Source organism: Fukomys damarensis, unplaced genomic scaffold (assembly GCF_012274545.1).
Source record: "Fukomys damarensis isolate Sample0158 unplaced genomic scaffold, DMR_v1.0_HiC HiC_scaffold_39, whole genome shotgun sequence".
In the NCBI taxonomy this organism is placed as follows: domain Eukaryota; kingdom Metazoa; phylum Chordata; class Mammalia; order Rodentia; family Bathyergidae; genus Fukomys; species Fukomys damarensis.
Window position 1 is genome coordinate 44,483,459 of NW_022900951.1, and position 15,026 is coordinate 44,498,484.

Genomic DNA, 15,026 nt, shown 5'->3' on the forward strand with positions numbered 1-15,026 from the left:
TCAGTAGAGGAGTGCTTACCTAGCATGCATGAGGCCCTGGGTTTAATTTCCAACATCACCAAAAACAAAAATAGTGCAGTTCTTCTGAATCCTATCTCAATCCCCCTTTTCTCTGATTTGAGATTTAAAATGAAACACAAAATCCTTCCTTTTACTCTGACCCCTGAGAGGCAAGTACTGATAATATTACCAGTTTCCTCATTCAATTTCATTTCTCATTCCTATTCTCCCTCTCCACCCACCCCTTCTCATTGTTTTTTCTTCTCTTTCCCTAACCTGTGTAAACATGGTATTGTCAGAAACCCTGGGTTTCTGAGTCTGCCAGAAGAAAATTGATAGAGCACTTGCCTAGCATGTACAAGGTCCTAGGTTCCATTCCCAGCAGTGTGAAAAATAAATAAATAAATAAAATGTGAATGCCAGCCCTCCCACTTAGTGTGTGAATTAGCATCTGTCAGTTAATGCCTCTTGAGCCTCAAACCCCTCATCTGTATAACTAGGGCATTAAAATGTACCTTAAACCGTTGTTGTTGTAGAAATTACGTATGAATACATGTAAGAACTCCTAGAAGCAGCAATATTTGCCACAGAACAGGTCCACTCCTTTCTGCCGCCACCATATCTAGGCCTTGACCATTCTTTGGGTTTAAGAGGTTGCTGAAATCCAACCCAACTACATTGCCTGCACTCAGTGAAGATTTGCAAGTATACAGACCCTTGCCTGATTACTATTTAGCCTACTGTTTTGATCCTTCTTGACTGTCAGTAGAAATGAAGAAAGTCCCAAAGTTTCACTCAATTCCTCTAAATAACATGAGAGTCAGGTCTGATACACCCACCCTCCAGGCTTCCAGATGTTATCATTCATTCCCATGGTCACATATAAGATGCCATTAAAAGCTATCTGTAGAAGTTTTCAGGAGACTTTTACTTAAATCAAACACAAAGCAAAAAATGGAAAACAGAAAGACAGGCCAACAAAGACAAGGCTTTAACTTGTCATCCTCTCATAAGGAAAGATGAGGCTGCAGCCATGAGGCTCTAACCCCTTACCAGAGTAACTAGTCAAACCAGCTTTGCTTCTAGCTCTCTACCTCATCTCACCTCCAACCCTCTCCCTCCAAAGAAAAATCCGTTTCTGATATACAATGATAGGCAGTATAGCACCATTCAAAATTCCCCTGCCAGAGGCTCAGGAAGAGAAGACCATGCAGTTAAGAACCTGTTGAGTGACGTCAGGGTGGGGCCCAGCAAATACCACAAAGGGTCGCTCCTCACTAGTTTTAACCCTTGATCCTGTCAAATGAGTTCCACCTTCTACATTCCTCATAGATGTAACATTAAAAGGCCCAAGCGAAAGTTAACAGACCATGCCATCCCTGGGAACACACCAGGAAACAGCCACCGCTGGAAAGATAGGAAGCAGCAGTGTGGAAAAAAGCAATGATTGCACTGTAAGATCATCTACTATCAGTTGCACTTTGGCTCCCACGGTCTAGACAAGCAAGGATACTGGAGCCCTCAGAAATCCAACAGGAAAGCAGAAACTTTTCCCATGGAGGATCTCGGAGGAAATAGGAGCCTAAGAAAGGTGAAAGAACATGCCAAGGTTACTCAGCAAACTGTGAGGTGTCTTCACTGAAACAGGATAGAGACAGATGCAATGTGAAAAATTTTCTGTCTGATTCTGCCATGATTTTCTGAGTATTTTCACACATAGTAACCTCAACTCTTGTGAGCTTCTCTCACCCACCCACAGGAAGCACGGCTGAGCCAAGAGGGACAAAGCTTCCATGCAGACAAGAAGGGCCCACTGTGATCAATGAAAAAAAAGTTGAGTTTTAGATAGAAGGCAGGGTGGCCAATGAATGAACAAAGAGGCAATGGTATTTGAGAGGAACAGTCCAAACTGTAGGCCTCAAAAACTGAAGCTGGTGACTGGGGGCTGGGGAGCAAAGACTGGACATAAAAGAAGGACAGCCTATATGTAGGCAAGATGTGTCTCTGTTGCTCCAAAGTGGTACTCATCCGGTGGCATGGCATATTTACAGACTCACATTGAAAGAGGAAAGTGTGAACTGAAGTCAAAGGAGAAAGGCTAGAGCTCACTTAGAGAGATCAAGTCATCTTAGTACTTTCAACTTCAGTGCCCAGCCAGCATGGCTCTGTGCCTAAATAAGCATGCCAGTGCGATGTGAGGAAGAGCATATCATCCCTCGTAACATTAACACACACGACAATCTTTGCACTGCGTCTATTTACACTTGATGGGGTAAAGGGGTGTCATGAGACAAAGTTCTATCCTATCCCAGTTCTTATAACATAATATTTAGCCAGGAAAAAAGTTTCATAACTTATTCATTAATGCCTAATTGAAGTCTGTCGAAAGGGAGCATGAAGAAGCAAAGTATTTGAATCCACAGAAATTAAACGAAAGTGATCTCAATATCAATCTTACAAACATAAAAGAGTCACTTATTGTTTACAAAATAACTCTAATGTCAACCTACAGTTCAGTTTCCAGGGGAAATGTAAACATGTACATATATCTGGTCCCTGCATTAAAGGTTATGGACACCTTCAATACTGATAGCAGAAGAAATCCCAAACTAGGCATGATGATACACACCTGTAACTCCAGCTGCCCAAGAGACCAAGACAGGTGGATTTCCAGATCAGGGACAACTTGGGCAACTATAAAGATTCTATCTCGAAGTATAAAAATGTTTGAAGGCTGGGGTTATGCCTCAGCACTCCTTGGCTTCAATCCCCAGTGAGAGAGAGATGGGGAGGGGAGAAGGAGAAGCGGGAGGGAATGACAATGAATATTTATGGATTTTTTTTTCAAGAGTACTTTCTGCAAATAAGCATCTTGGAGCTCTGAATACTATATTCTGTAGACAAAATGTAACCACATAATGGTTACATTGAGCAATTTCATTAGTCACATACAATAGATTAAATAGTAGGAGGGGTAGAGGAAAGGTAAGAAGGGAAAAGAAAAATATGAGAAAAGGAAAAACATGGAAACAAGGTCTTTAGGGAAGGGTGGACGGGGTAAATGTAAAGCAGGGAAATGGACAAAAGATAAGTCATGTAAAGGTACAAGATCCCAATGATGAATACAACTGTATTGCATACCTAAATTGTGCCAATAAACTTAATGGAAACAAATAATTAAATAAATAAATAATAGGCCTCTCTAGAATTGTTCTGAATCTAACCACTAAAAATTGTCATGTGTCAGTGGGGACGTGTTTCTTAGATTTCAATTCTCTTTCCTAGACCCCTTATCCATTAGTAATATTGAGGAGGAAACGCTTTTCCCACCTACTCTCTCATTAGGGCTTTAGTACTGAACAAATGTATTTTCCCAGCTCGAGTGACAACTAGTAAATATGGAGACATGGACAGATAAGGTGTTGGATGCAAGACCTCCAGCAGGAGTGACTCTTGTGTGTATTCCTGATCCAGAGAGAAAACCCAAGGACCCCAGGATTACAAGATCCTTCGCAATCAGTGCCAGTGGTAGTTGTGCAGAGACAAAGACCTGACAGAGCATGGGGACAGACACCTCTGTCTCCAAATTTCTACACAGGGGCTCTGTAAGTTTGTCACATACAGTTAACATTTTCAATTTTGGAGACAACTATTTTTCGCAGAAGGGGAAAATTAAGTTCAGAGAGGTTAAAAAGAAAAAAGAATGGAATTTTGACTTTGACACTGTTCATTAAATGCCACTTCCTTCTTTATTATACAAATTCTGCCTCCGTAATTCAATAACCTCTTTGTATAAACATGCATGCTCCTTGAAGCAAAGGCTAGGTCTTTTCTTTCATCCTACAACCCCTTTCCCAAGCTTACTTGGGCTAGGGGCAGGGCCAATTCTAAATAAATAGTAGAAGCTGAAGTATTTTCCTCAGAAATCTATTATGTGGCTCTGCCGCATTGTCTATGTAGAGACCCTAGGCAAGTGTGGCTTAGCAGCAAGCACAGGTATTTCTATTAAAAGGCTTTGTTTGACACACGACTTTGGTGTGACAGCTGTCAAAAGAGCCAAAGTAGTCTTCAGCTTTATTCTTTAAAAGAATGGAATATCTGAGAGAATTAGTGGCACCGTGCATGGTTAGTATGCACAAGGCCCTGGGGTTGAACCCTGTCACTCCGCCTAAGAAATGGTCTTATCTTTTGATCACTCTCTTCAGTATTTTTTTTTCTGCTGTGAGATCCACTAATTTATGAACATGGACAAGCTAGTATGAATCCAGAGTGGACATAGGTGGGGAGATGAACCCCAAAGCCTATGAGAAACAACTAAAATTCTGGGGCCTTAAGCCTAAAAAGGCGATACAACGGGACATGAGCTTTGCTTTTAGTGCTCCCAAGGCTATCCTAAGACACAAAAAAACACACTTGTTCTGTCTTGTCCCAGAAGACAGGGCTTGGACTGATGGAGGATAAGCAGAAGGAGAATGACTGCAGCTCAACATAAAGAAAAGTTGCCAATATCCAAGACTTCCCAACAATAAAATGGACAAGCTTAGAAGAAAGTGAGCTCCACAGGACCACTAGAGAACAAGCTAAAGAACACTACTATGGAAGTTCCTGAAATGATCTAGAATTAATTGATTTCCAAAAGGTTCTTCTCACTCTGAAATTTGGGATTCTAGGGCACCACCCAAAACAGCATTAGTCTTGCAGCACTGAGCTGTGTGCCCTTTGACACTTGGGTGTGTGATGGAGAATGAGAACAGCCTTTCACACAATCTCTGCTATTCTTCATTAACTTCTCATACATAGGTCAGCATCTTTTCCCTGTGGTTCAAAGAAGCCTAACTATAAAAACCATGATATTCTTTCCAGATAATACCTTTATAACTATTGATCTCAAATCTGATTGATTCTTCTCTTTTTAAAGAAATTCCTGGGAAAGGAGTTGCAAAGAGCAAGAGGGAAAATCATTTTAATTTTTCAAAAAATAGTGCTCAAGTTTCTTCCAGCTGGAGTTGAAATATTTTCTTTGCCTGAGGTTTTGGGGAGGAAAACTTCACAACAAACAGGCTTGGCTTTTTTCATGCCAGAGAGCATATGTGTGAATCTCAACAGAGTACCAGGTGTGTTCTGTAGAACAGCCCAACGATTGGTCAAGTTTTACCACTCACCCTTCTTGCTCTACCTTGTCTCAGCTACTATGAAAACTGAGGCAGGAGGATCATGGGTTTGAGGCCAGCCTGGGCAACTTAGTGAGATCCTGCTCAAAAAAAAAATTAAAAAGAGGTGGAATTGTAGCTGAGCAATCTCTGGGTTCAATCCCCAGTACTGCAAAATAAACAAATAAAACGTAAAACAAAATTTCATCCACTTTTACTACCAATTATCAGATAACCTCAGTCTGACCATTCAGGTCCTCTTGAAGTCTCAACGGCCTCTTTGAGTGCTTCTAGAAAACAGGTCAGAGTGGAAATCCAGAGAAGGGCTTAAAAACAGTTTAAAGAGCTTGCCCTGTCATTGTTCTAGGGTAAGGGTAGCAAACAGCATTAGGGTTTCCCAGTTCATTCTCATACCATCTGTGATAACGATAGGGCAAGTGTGCCTACGCTTGTCAGCAAATAACACACTTGGATCTAGAGAGAGTAAAATGACACAGCAACATCATTGTGTATTATGAAAAGGGAGATGAAGCTTCTTTCTCCTCCTGGCTACTCTGCTTCCTCACCCTATTTTGTTCCACACACTGACTAGTACCCACTTGCTTCACTATGCAAGATGGAGATATCAAAAATAAAAACAAAAAGTAAAGAGTTCATTGTTGGTGTGCACCTGTAATACCAGCACTCAGGAGGCTGAGGCAGGAGAATAGTTGCAAATCTGAGGCATAGTGAGTTCAAGGCCAGTCCGAACTACACGATGAGACCCTGTCTTTAAAAATCAGGGCAAAATCTCTAAAAAAAAAAAAAAAAAAAAAAAAAACAGGGCAAAAAAAGATGGGCCAGGAAAAGAGCAAAGATGTAGTTTGAGTATGTCTTCTGTTCTGTCCTGTTATCCCACCCTACTTTTCCTATTTCTCCTTTGTCTGTATCCCCAAACTGATCTCCGCCTCCTTTATCTTCAATCAGTCTTGGTTTCTAAGAACTTTAAATGAACACACACTACAGTGCAGTTAGTGTCTCCCTTCCTCTCCCTGTCTCTCTCTCTCTCTCTCTCTCTCTCTCTCTCTCTCTCCACACACACACACACACACACACACACACACACACACACACAAAGGAAGATACTGCCTCAATCTCAGAGCTCTAAGCGACCCTATATGGTACAGAATCATTGCTACCAAAACCTTGTGAAGTTCACCGATCCCAAGCTGGGCATGGTGGCGCACGCCTGTAATCCCAGCACTCAGGAGGCTGAAGCAGGAGGATCATCTCAAATTCAAGGCCAGCATAGGCTACATAGTGAGTTCGAGGACAGGACAGCCTGAAATACATAGAGAGACCCTGTCTCAAAAAAACTAACAAGCAAAAAACAAAATAAAAAAAAGTTCACCCATCCCCAAAGAGGAACTTTTTCCAAAGCAGGGAGTCAACTTCATAGATGACTATCCACACAGCAGAGAAAGATCCATAGTCAGCAAAAGAAACACTTCTGATTTGAAGAATACCCATTTCATCCAGATAGGCCCCAGGGCTTGATGAGTTATCTAGTATAAGATGCTAACCAAAGGAATTAATAATGCCAAAGCGATGGGCTCATTCCTTTGTGGGTCAGGTTTGTTTTATTTGTTATCCGGAAATCACTAGGAACACCACGACATATGGAAAAATCTATAAACTACGCCTTAGCACTTAGGAGTTTTAACATTTCCTTTTTCTTTATCACTTGATTTTCAGGAGACTACACAAGTCTCTACAAATCAGGCATCCAAATTCCCCACATGTAGGTGAATCACAGGAGCCAGAAGAAACCAACAACTTTCCCAGCTGATCAGTTTTTGGTGCAAAGGTTCTCCTATGACAAATATGAGCTGGAAGTTTACCCTCCATACCTTCCTCTACCAACCACTTTTACTCAGAATCTCCCATTCATCTGGTGTCCCTGCCTTTTTCCACAAGGTACCTCCAAGCACGTATGGCACACTATCCCTAGACCCATATAACTTTTGTTTTATCCCTAGATACCAAAGTAGATGACTGCCATTCTCTGCTATGGTTCTTGCATTTTCTGTGCCTACCTGATCCAAGTTATTGGGAGTCAACGAGAGTTCTGTTCTACTCCCTGAGTCACGACACCTGCGTTAGTTACTTTTCTCTTGTTGCAGAGACAAAATACCAGACACCCAAAGTTAAAGGGAAACGGGTTTATTTGGCTTACAGTTCGTAGAGGTTTCAGTCCATAACCAGCCAACTCCAAGGCAGGGATGGCAAACAGGACTGGCAGAGCAGAAACAATACGGCACCCAAAAGGCAGCAAAGGTAACAAGAAAGTTAACAGTCTCCCTGCGCCTTTTATCTTATTCAGACTACTTAGGGTAGGTAGCACTCACATCCTTAATTCTAGTGCCCTTGAGCCTAGCATTGCATCAAGAATCAGTTCCAGCTTCACACCCTCTAGATTAAGCCTATGACCACATGAGGCTTTGGGGGGACATCTAGACCCAAACCATAACAACTCCACTAGAACATACCTGCAACTCTGGCTTCACCTGAGGCCCACAAGGTTGCATGGAAAGTATCCCTGGGGTGGGACGTGGGTAAGGCTGGATATACCCCTGAAACTTATTGTCTAGGCCCCCACACAAACTGCAACAACACCAGAAGGATGAAGAGATTCCCAGAATCCTAGAAGATAGACCTAGTTCAGCCATTGAATGAATCCCAGCCTTGCATCAGTTTTTTGGCAACCTTCCCTGACTTCACAGTGTGGCTGTATGAGTTAAACGAAATAAGGGATGGAGAAGCCCACTATAAACAGAACAGTAACACTATGCAAATAAAACAAAGTCACTTTCCTCACTTTGTAACACTTCTGGGGGAAAAATCTACACAGCAAGCATAAGGGACTAGCCACTAGACTGGCATAGTGTCATTTAAAGGCCATCCATATGAACTACATCTTTAGCTCTGAGAATGCATAGGCCCAGGATAGCAAGTGATGTATCCAGGATTCCGGAACTAGAGAAGGACAGAGCAAGGATTAGAATCCAGTTTTTGGTTGGCCCCTCCAATTTAAATTCTATTTCTTTCTACCACACCCCGAACAGTGTGTGCAAAGAAAGCGACTCTCAGGGAGAAAGCTATATTTTTTTGAAGTTTCTAAAAGGAAACTAAGGTAGACTAATAAAAGGATTGATGAAATATGGCAGAATGTGTCTTGTGAAGGAAAAAATACAGACAACCATTGCTTCAACGCAAAATACTTTATCTCTTTAGATGTTAGAGCTGGTTTTACTGTAAGAAGCTGGGCTGAGAAGACTGAGAGAACTGATTTTACTCCTTGAATATCCAAATGCATGTAGTAATGGGCCTTCTTATATATAAGAGGCGTCTAGGGCCAGGGATTTAGCTCAGTGGTGCTACAGCCTGCCTCACAAGCACAAGGTTCAGAGTTCGATCTCCAGTACAAAAAAAAATAATAATACACATATAAGAGGCGTCAACCATACACTGGGCAGGAAGGGAATCATTAAAAGGCACCCTGCCTCTCGACACAGGAGGCACTTCCTCAACAGCGTGACCAAGGAAACCCTCCTCTATCCTCAAATAATGCCCCAGCCAGACCACCAATTGCTGGCTGTACCAGATTTAGTAACACCCCCTGCGATGTTCATGCAGGGTCACAAAATACCCTGGACCACAGCAGCAAGCACTCTCTGGTTGCCTCTCAGGTTGTGTCAGCCCTGGGCAGAACTGAAAATTGACCTCTCCAAGGCAGGTTGTCTGGGCCTACTGTGGAAATGAGGCGGGCAGTGTGAGGAGGGAAAGAAGGGGAGGAACTACCAGACCATGGAGGGCTGCATATCCCATTGCGACCTTGATGAAAACAGAGCAGAGAGGAGGGGTTTGATCAGAAGAAATTCCTGAAGGAATTGTTTGCGAGAGTTTCTGTTTTTACAGAAGAAAAAATTGTGTTACTCCAGAGAATGCTGGAGGGAGGGTGCCTTAGGGAGTATATTGGTGGATTACAAAGGCATCTCAGGCTGGTTAGAAATACAAGGTAAGTGTGAGGGGAGAGGTGCTGCATGAAGGACCTAGCTGGTGTGGGAAGGCTAAAGATCCCAGGGTCCTTGTCATCCCCCAAATGTTGCCTCAACATTCCTCAGGTCACTGAAACTGGTAGGTACCCAACCAGGCAATACTCCAGGGTTGTGGCAAGGCCTGAAAGGACCCTATAAGTTACAAGTTAACCAGCAGCTGCAACACTGTAGAAATGGCGCTAGCTATTAAGGTTGGGGATGGGGGCTCACTGGACTGCTGAGAGGAGCAACACTAAAAAGCCCAAATGGGGGTACAGTGGCATTTGCTCTATGCTGAGAAAGCACATCTTTCTCTCTCCTGCCTGAAAGGACAAGCACATTTCAAGGGCAGTTTGAGTGGCTGGATAGGGGTAGAGCTATTTGAGTATTGAAGCAAAACAACACCAACAATGAGATCACCTTCCTAAAGTCCCTTCCTTTGGCAATCTAGAGTCTCACGGTGAGTCCTTCTACAAGTCACTCTTCTCAGTACCAGCCTCAGCTGTCCCTGCCCTCACCCCTCCTGAGGGCTGCTCTTTGGGGGTTCCAGAGCCCTCTGGAACGCTATTCTCCCCTGTCTGCCTTTGCAACTTGGATTCCAGCAGATCACAGCCTCCTCAAACAAACAATCTCTGGCGGCGGCGGCAGCAGCTCCAGCACAGCTGTGCTCCATGGCGAAAAAGTTTCCTCCACACTTTTCAGTGTGCAGGAAATCTCGCCGGCCCGGTGCTGAGAGGGCAGCAATCAGAGGTGGGAAAGGCCAAGCGGAACCGACCGCAGCGACGCCCCAAAAGTTGAATGGATGTGCGTGCATCTGGATGTGCGAATGAGGCTAAGGAGCCAGCCACCGACGCCTAGTCTCTGTTCCCACACCGGACCCCAGCTCTGCAACCTGCCCTGGCAGGACGGCCAGCGAGCAACAAGAGAGGAGCCCAGCCGCACTGCCTACGCCCTCAGCCTCTCGCTGTCCACCAGGGTGCAGGGGCCTCGAGGAGAAGCCCCCAACAGCCTCCACTTCCTCAGTTCCAGCAGAGGGGAGTAGTCTCCCTGAAGTGCGGGAGCAAAGGCGGCCCCAGAGCCCTCCGGAGTCTGTCTGCTCTCAGGCTCCAGCCCGGGGCCAGCCATGCTCTCGTCCAGGCTTCAGCCACCCTCAGGGACTATCTGTGCCTGGGATGGTGACAACAGCCCTCCGTGCTGCTCCTGTCCCTCCAGGGGCTTTCAGCCCCAGCCCGGGCCGAGTTTCAAAGCAGGTCCGAGGGCCCTGTCCTGCCTCAGCCTGAGCACAGCTCGCCCATTCAAAGTTGGGCGCCGCGAGCACAGAGCCTCCAGGTCTTACCTTAGACACTGTAAGCGGCTCACAGTGTTCCAGACCTCCCTTAAGGGTGAAGCCCCAGGGCGCCCCCCCTTGCAGCTGCACAGGGACGTACTGGAAGGACCCAGGCCGGTTCTCCATCCTGGGCGCTGCTCCGGCGCCACCGGGCTCCTTCTCTGCGGGGGCTACGTTGCCTCCGCCCCCAGCAGTTCCACCACCATCGCCCTCCAGCGCTACGCCACCCCGCACCGCCCTGCTCCGCCTACTCTCCGGACTGGAGACGCTCGGGCAGTGAGCGAGCCCAAGGAGGAAATGACACGGAGCTGGAGAAGGGGGGAGAGAGGGGGGAAAGGAGAAGGGGAAAAAAGAAAGAAAAGGAAAGAAAAAGAAGGAGAGGCGGAGGGACAGCGAGCAATGGACTAGAAAAGAGAGCGATGGGGAGGGGCAGACACTGGGATCGCGCCTAGGGGATAGCTGAGGAAGGGAGCAAGGCAAGGCCTCACATCAATTGTTACATTGTTTCATTCAAGTAGGCCCCCTCTTTGGTCCTCTCTGCTGCGGAGCTCCCGCCCCTGCAGCCTGCAGAGGCAAGGGGAGGTTAAAGTCGTTAGTGTGGATGGCCCGCGTGGCTGAGTGGGCTGAAACGCTGGTTTCCTGATTAGCCTGTTGATGTTTCTCTGACTGCTTTTTCTTCTGAAGGTTCCAAGAACCCACTCCTGGGAGGGTTGCGAAGCTGCTAATTTGTCGACCATGCCTAGAGGGATGGAAAGTAAGGGAAGCAGGACAGGGAGCACAGTGGGGCTGTGTGTGTAGGCCGCTCTGTGTGTAAGCACTAGGTGTGTGGGGTCATTTATGAAACTTTGCCCGGGAGCATAGTTTAAATAAAGGAGCACTTTGAGGATGTCCCCTGCTCAGACGTGACCACACCCTGGCTCAGTGCTGGAGTCTGGGGAGCACTGCTCTTGTGTATGTTCCAGTCATCTGGAACTTCTGGCACAGCCTTGCACTTGCCCCACTGAGATGATCAAGCCAGGAATCAACAAACTTTATGACTAGCAGTATTATCTCTAAACAAACCTACAGGAAAGAAAGTCCATTGATAGGCTGGTAGATTAATAATGTGACTTTCGGAAGAATCAGCTTTGAGACGAGTCTGAAGCATCTCTGTTGAAGCTTGAGCCTCTTCTTACTCAGATGGGCTTTTAGAATAGACCCAACGGCCAAAGAACAGTTCCGAGAAGTGAATTTGTGACTGAATCTGATGCTGACTGACTTCTCAGCTTTGTCCCAGGCCAGGTTATCTTGCCTCTCCTGGTGGTTTCTCTGCAGCCACAGGAGGGCAGTGAGTTTTTAAAGGGCTTCACGCTAGAAGGGAAAGTGTTGACAACTCATTTGTGACTCAACAGGACTTTCTCACTCTTACTTGCTCAGTCTCTTCCTGGTTGGTTCTTGTGCAGCTTCTTTCTTTGGTCAACAAACACACCAAGGCTCCTTTCTTCCATAGCCAGCTCTCTGCAGTCAGGGTTTCCACTCCTGCTTCCTGTTCCTCACTTGTTGCTGCCTCTTCAACACACTGCCACCTGCCCAGGCCATTCCATCAATCTTTTCTCCTCAGCCCCCTGGACTGTCTGCATTATATGAGGCTAGCCTGACTTTTCTTAAACAAAATGGCAGCTTGTGTGTTTGTACTTGCCTTGTTACATTCCTTAGAGAAGATTCACATGGGAAACTGCCCTCCATCTTTTTCATGTTTAGACACAAATGACTATCTTAAAATCGTGCTTGTTGCTTGGCTTTTTCTCTACTAGAAAGTTTGAAAAAATGGCATCTGAAGTTGTTGACTCTTCTGGGTTTTGGGGTGTTTTGGACCTTCAGTGCTAGGGAAGCAACCCAAGGCTCTACCACTGAACAACACTCCCAGTCCCTGTGTCTTTAATTTTCATTGTTTCTGTCCTAGGAAATGAAACAACTTTTTGATGCTTAATTGTATGTCAACCTATGAGATAACATTCATTTGCTTGGTCTCAACTTGAAACTAAACTTTATTTTTCCCCCCTGGGATAAGATCTCTGATTAAGATTCAGGAGATCTCAGAAAGTATCAGTCTTGGCATATTGAAATCTGTGAAGTTCAGCTTACTGGATATGTAGTCACCACTTGAGGACTACTATGTTTATACATCTAGACTAGACGAAGGAGATAGGGAAGCAAGAGACACACATCTGAGCCCTGGCCTGGTCACTAATTAGATTACATTAGTGACCTTGAGCAAATCACTGAGTTAACCCTTAGGTCTTCTTTTCTTCATATGTAGACTTTGGCTATTAAGCTCTGGATTTCCTAACTCCTCAGCCTGTTGAGAGACTGAGATGGAAAGATAAATATGGAAATGCTTTGATAAAGAAAAAGTAAAAATTCTTACAACCTTACTGTGAAGTCAGGCACTGAATTAACCTTTCTTTTCTTACTTTTTTCAGTGCTGGAGAGGGAACACAGGGCCTCATACATGATAGGAAAGTGTTCTACCAGCAAACTACATACCCAGCCTCCTGAGCTAGACCTTTAACTTATTCTTATTCCAAGCCCTGGTTCCTAGTACTCTTCGGCTTTCTTTTACCATTGCAAAGCATAAATTACCTAGCAGACATGGAGACATACCTAGCATATGTAAACATATGTAATAGACATTTTGTACATAGGGTGACAAGATTGTCTTGCTTCTCTACTGATGAAAAGAACTGCTGCTAGAAAGCATCTTGTCTTTCTTGGAAGGACAACTAGAAGAAGAATGATGGAATAGTGGAAAGAGAACTCAGGATACCTAGATTCTAAGCTGATTCTGCCATTAATTAGCTATGTGACTTTAAGCAAGTCACTCCTTCTTTCTGTAAATTGAAGCAATTGAGCTACTTGATTCTGTAAATTCCTCTGTGTCAGGTAAAAAACAAAACAAAACAAAACAAAAAAAAACTGAAAACCAAGACCAGAGCAGAACCTCTACAAGCCTTTATTGTAGGGACAATCTGCCAAGCCATCTCCAATCAAAGGAGAGAAAGCATTATGGCCGGGACAGGGAATGTCTTTTATAGGGGTTGGGAGGGGTTTATAGAAGCTGAGGAAGGGTTGAGTCAGATGTGGATAGGGATTGGAAGACCAAGTGACGTTACCAGGAGGGGCTTGTTACATCACTAGTGGCTAGGAGGCAGCAAGTCTCCAGTTATTCTTTTGGCAGAAAGGGGGTCATGATGGGAAGAAGGCTGTCCTTTGGTGGGAGAAGCCATATTTTTAGGTGAGATGCAGGGCATTATGTGAAGAAGGCTGTTATCTTATGTAGCAGCCATCTTAAGGAGAGGGAAATCTAACACTCTGTGGTTTGCAAATTGTATGACTACTTCCTGACAAGTGCCTCAACTTAATTTATGGGTGAACAAAGGTTTGACAGGTTTGTTACTGGAGATGAACCAAGTTAGAATCAAGCAATAGCAAATGGTTAGCTGGTATGTTTGTCTGTCTGTCTCTCTCTCCCTCTGTCTCTTCTTTCTCTCTGTGTGTGTATGCATGTGCATGTGAGTGTGTGTGTGAGTGTGTACACCGAAATATCAGAAAGATGATAGATTCATTATAAAGTCTGTCAAATTGCCTGCATGAAAACTGTGGAAAACCCAGGACCCAGGGAGAAATGAGAAACTATATATCAATGAAGAAATGAGGTGATATTAATTTGGTCAACTTTATTGGATTAAAAGATGTCTGGAAAGATGATTTGATGTTGAGGATATTAAATTACCAATGTATTAACCAAGTGATAAGCTCGTAGCTGAATAGGCTATTAGGAAGTGGGACCTATTTGGAGGACTTAGGTCTCTTGGGGCATGGCCTTGAAGAGTACGTCTTTTCTCAGACTCTTCCTCTTTTTTCTGCTTCTTGGCTGCTGGTGGTTAAGCAGCTTTCCTCCACCATGCCCTTCTGCCATGATATTTCTGCCTTTGCATTAACCAAGCAGGGATAGAAAGGCCTGAAACACTGAGCCAATGTAAACCTTACTTTCTCTAATCTGTTTTTCTCAGGTATTTGGTCACATTGATGAAAATCTGATTAACACTGATGGTAATCCAAAACACATATTTCAGGTATAATTGAAGCAATTGGGAGAAAGTAATCTCACCTGAGGAGACCAAAATAAAAAGAAAAGGGGGACTTAGATAGAACACTGGATTATTCTAATATTTAAAATATTTGATATTTAAAAATCAAGAAAAGTAACAAAGATCTCAAAAGGAGCAGCAAAAGAAGGTGGGCAAAAAACCAATCAGCAGAAACAGACAAAACATGAATATAAGGCTGGATAGACACTCCCGTCCCATTTTTTAAAAATCTTCTTAATAATATTTTTTCTTTTCTTTCTTTCTTTCTTTCTTTCTTTCTTTCTTTCTTTCTTTCTTTCTTTCTTTCTTTCTTTCTTTTTTCTTTCTTTCTTTCCTTCCTCTT

General features: G+C 44.2%; 1 protein-coding gene across 1 annotated transcript in view; it reads right to left on the reverse strand.

Moving 5' to 3' along the window:
- Window positions 1-6,371, reverse strand: part of Shroom4 (shroom family member 4) — a 213,800-nt gene extending 207,429 nt beyond the window's left edge. The window contains exon 1 of the mRNA XM_033760261.1: window positions 6,335-6,371. The gene's annotated coding sequence lies outside the window, so the exon portion shown is untranslated. The remainder of the gene's footprint in view (window positions 1-6,334) is intronic.
- Window positions 6,372-15,026: the final 8,655 nt, after the last annotated feature.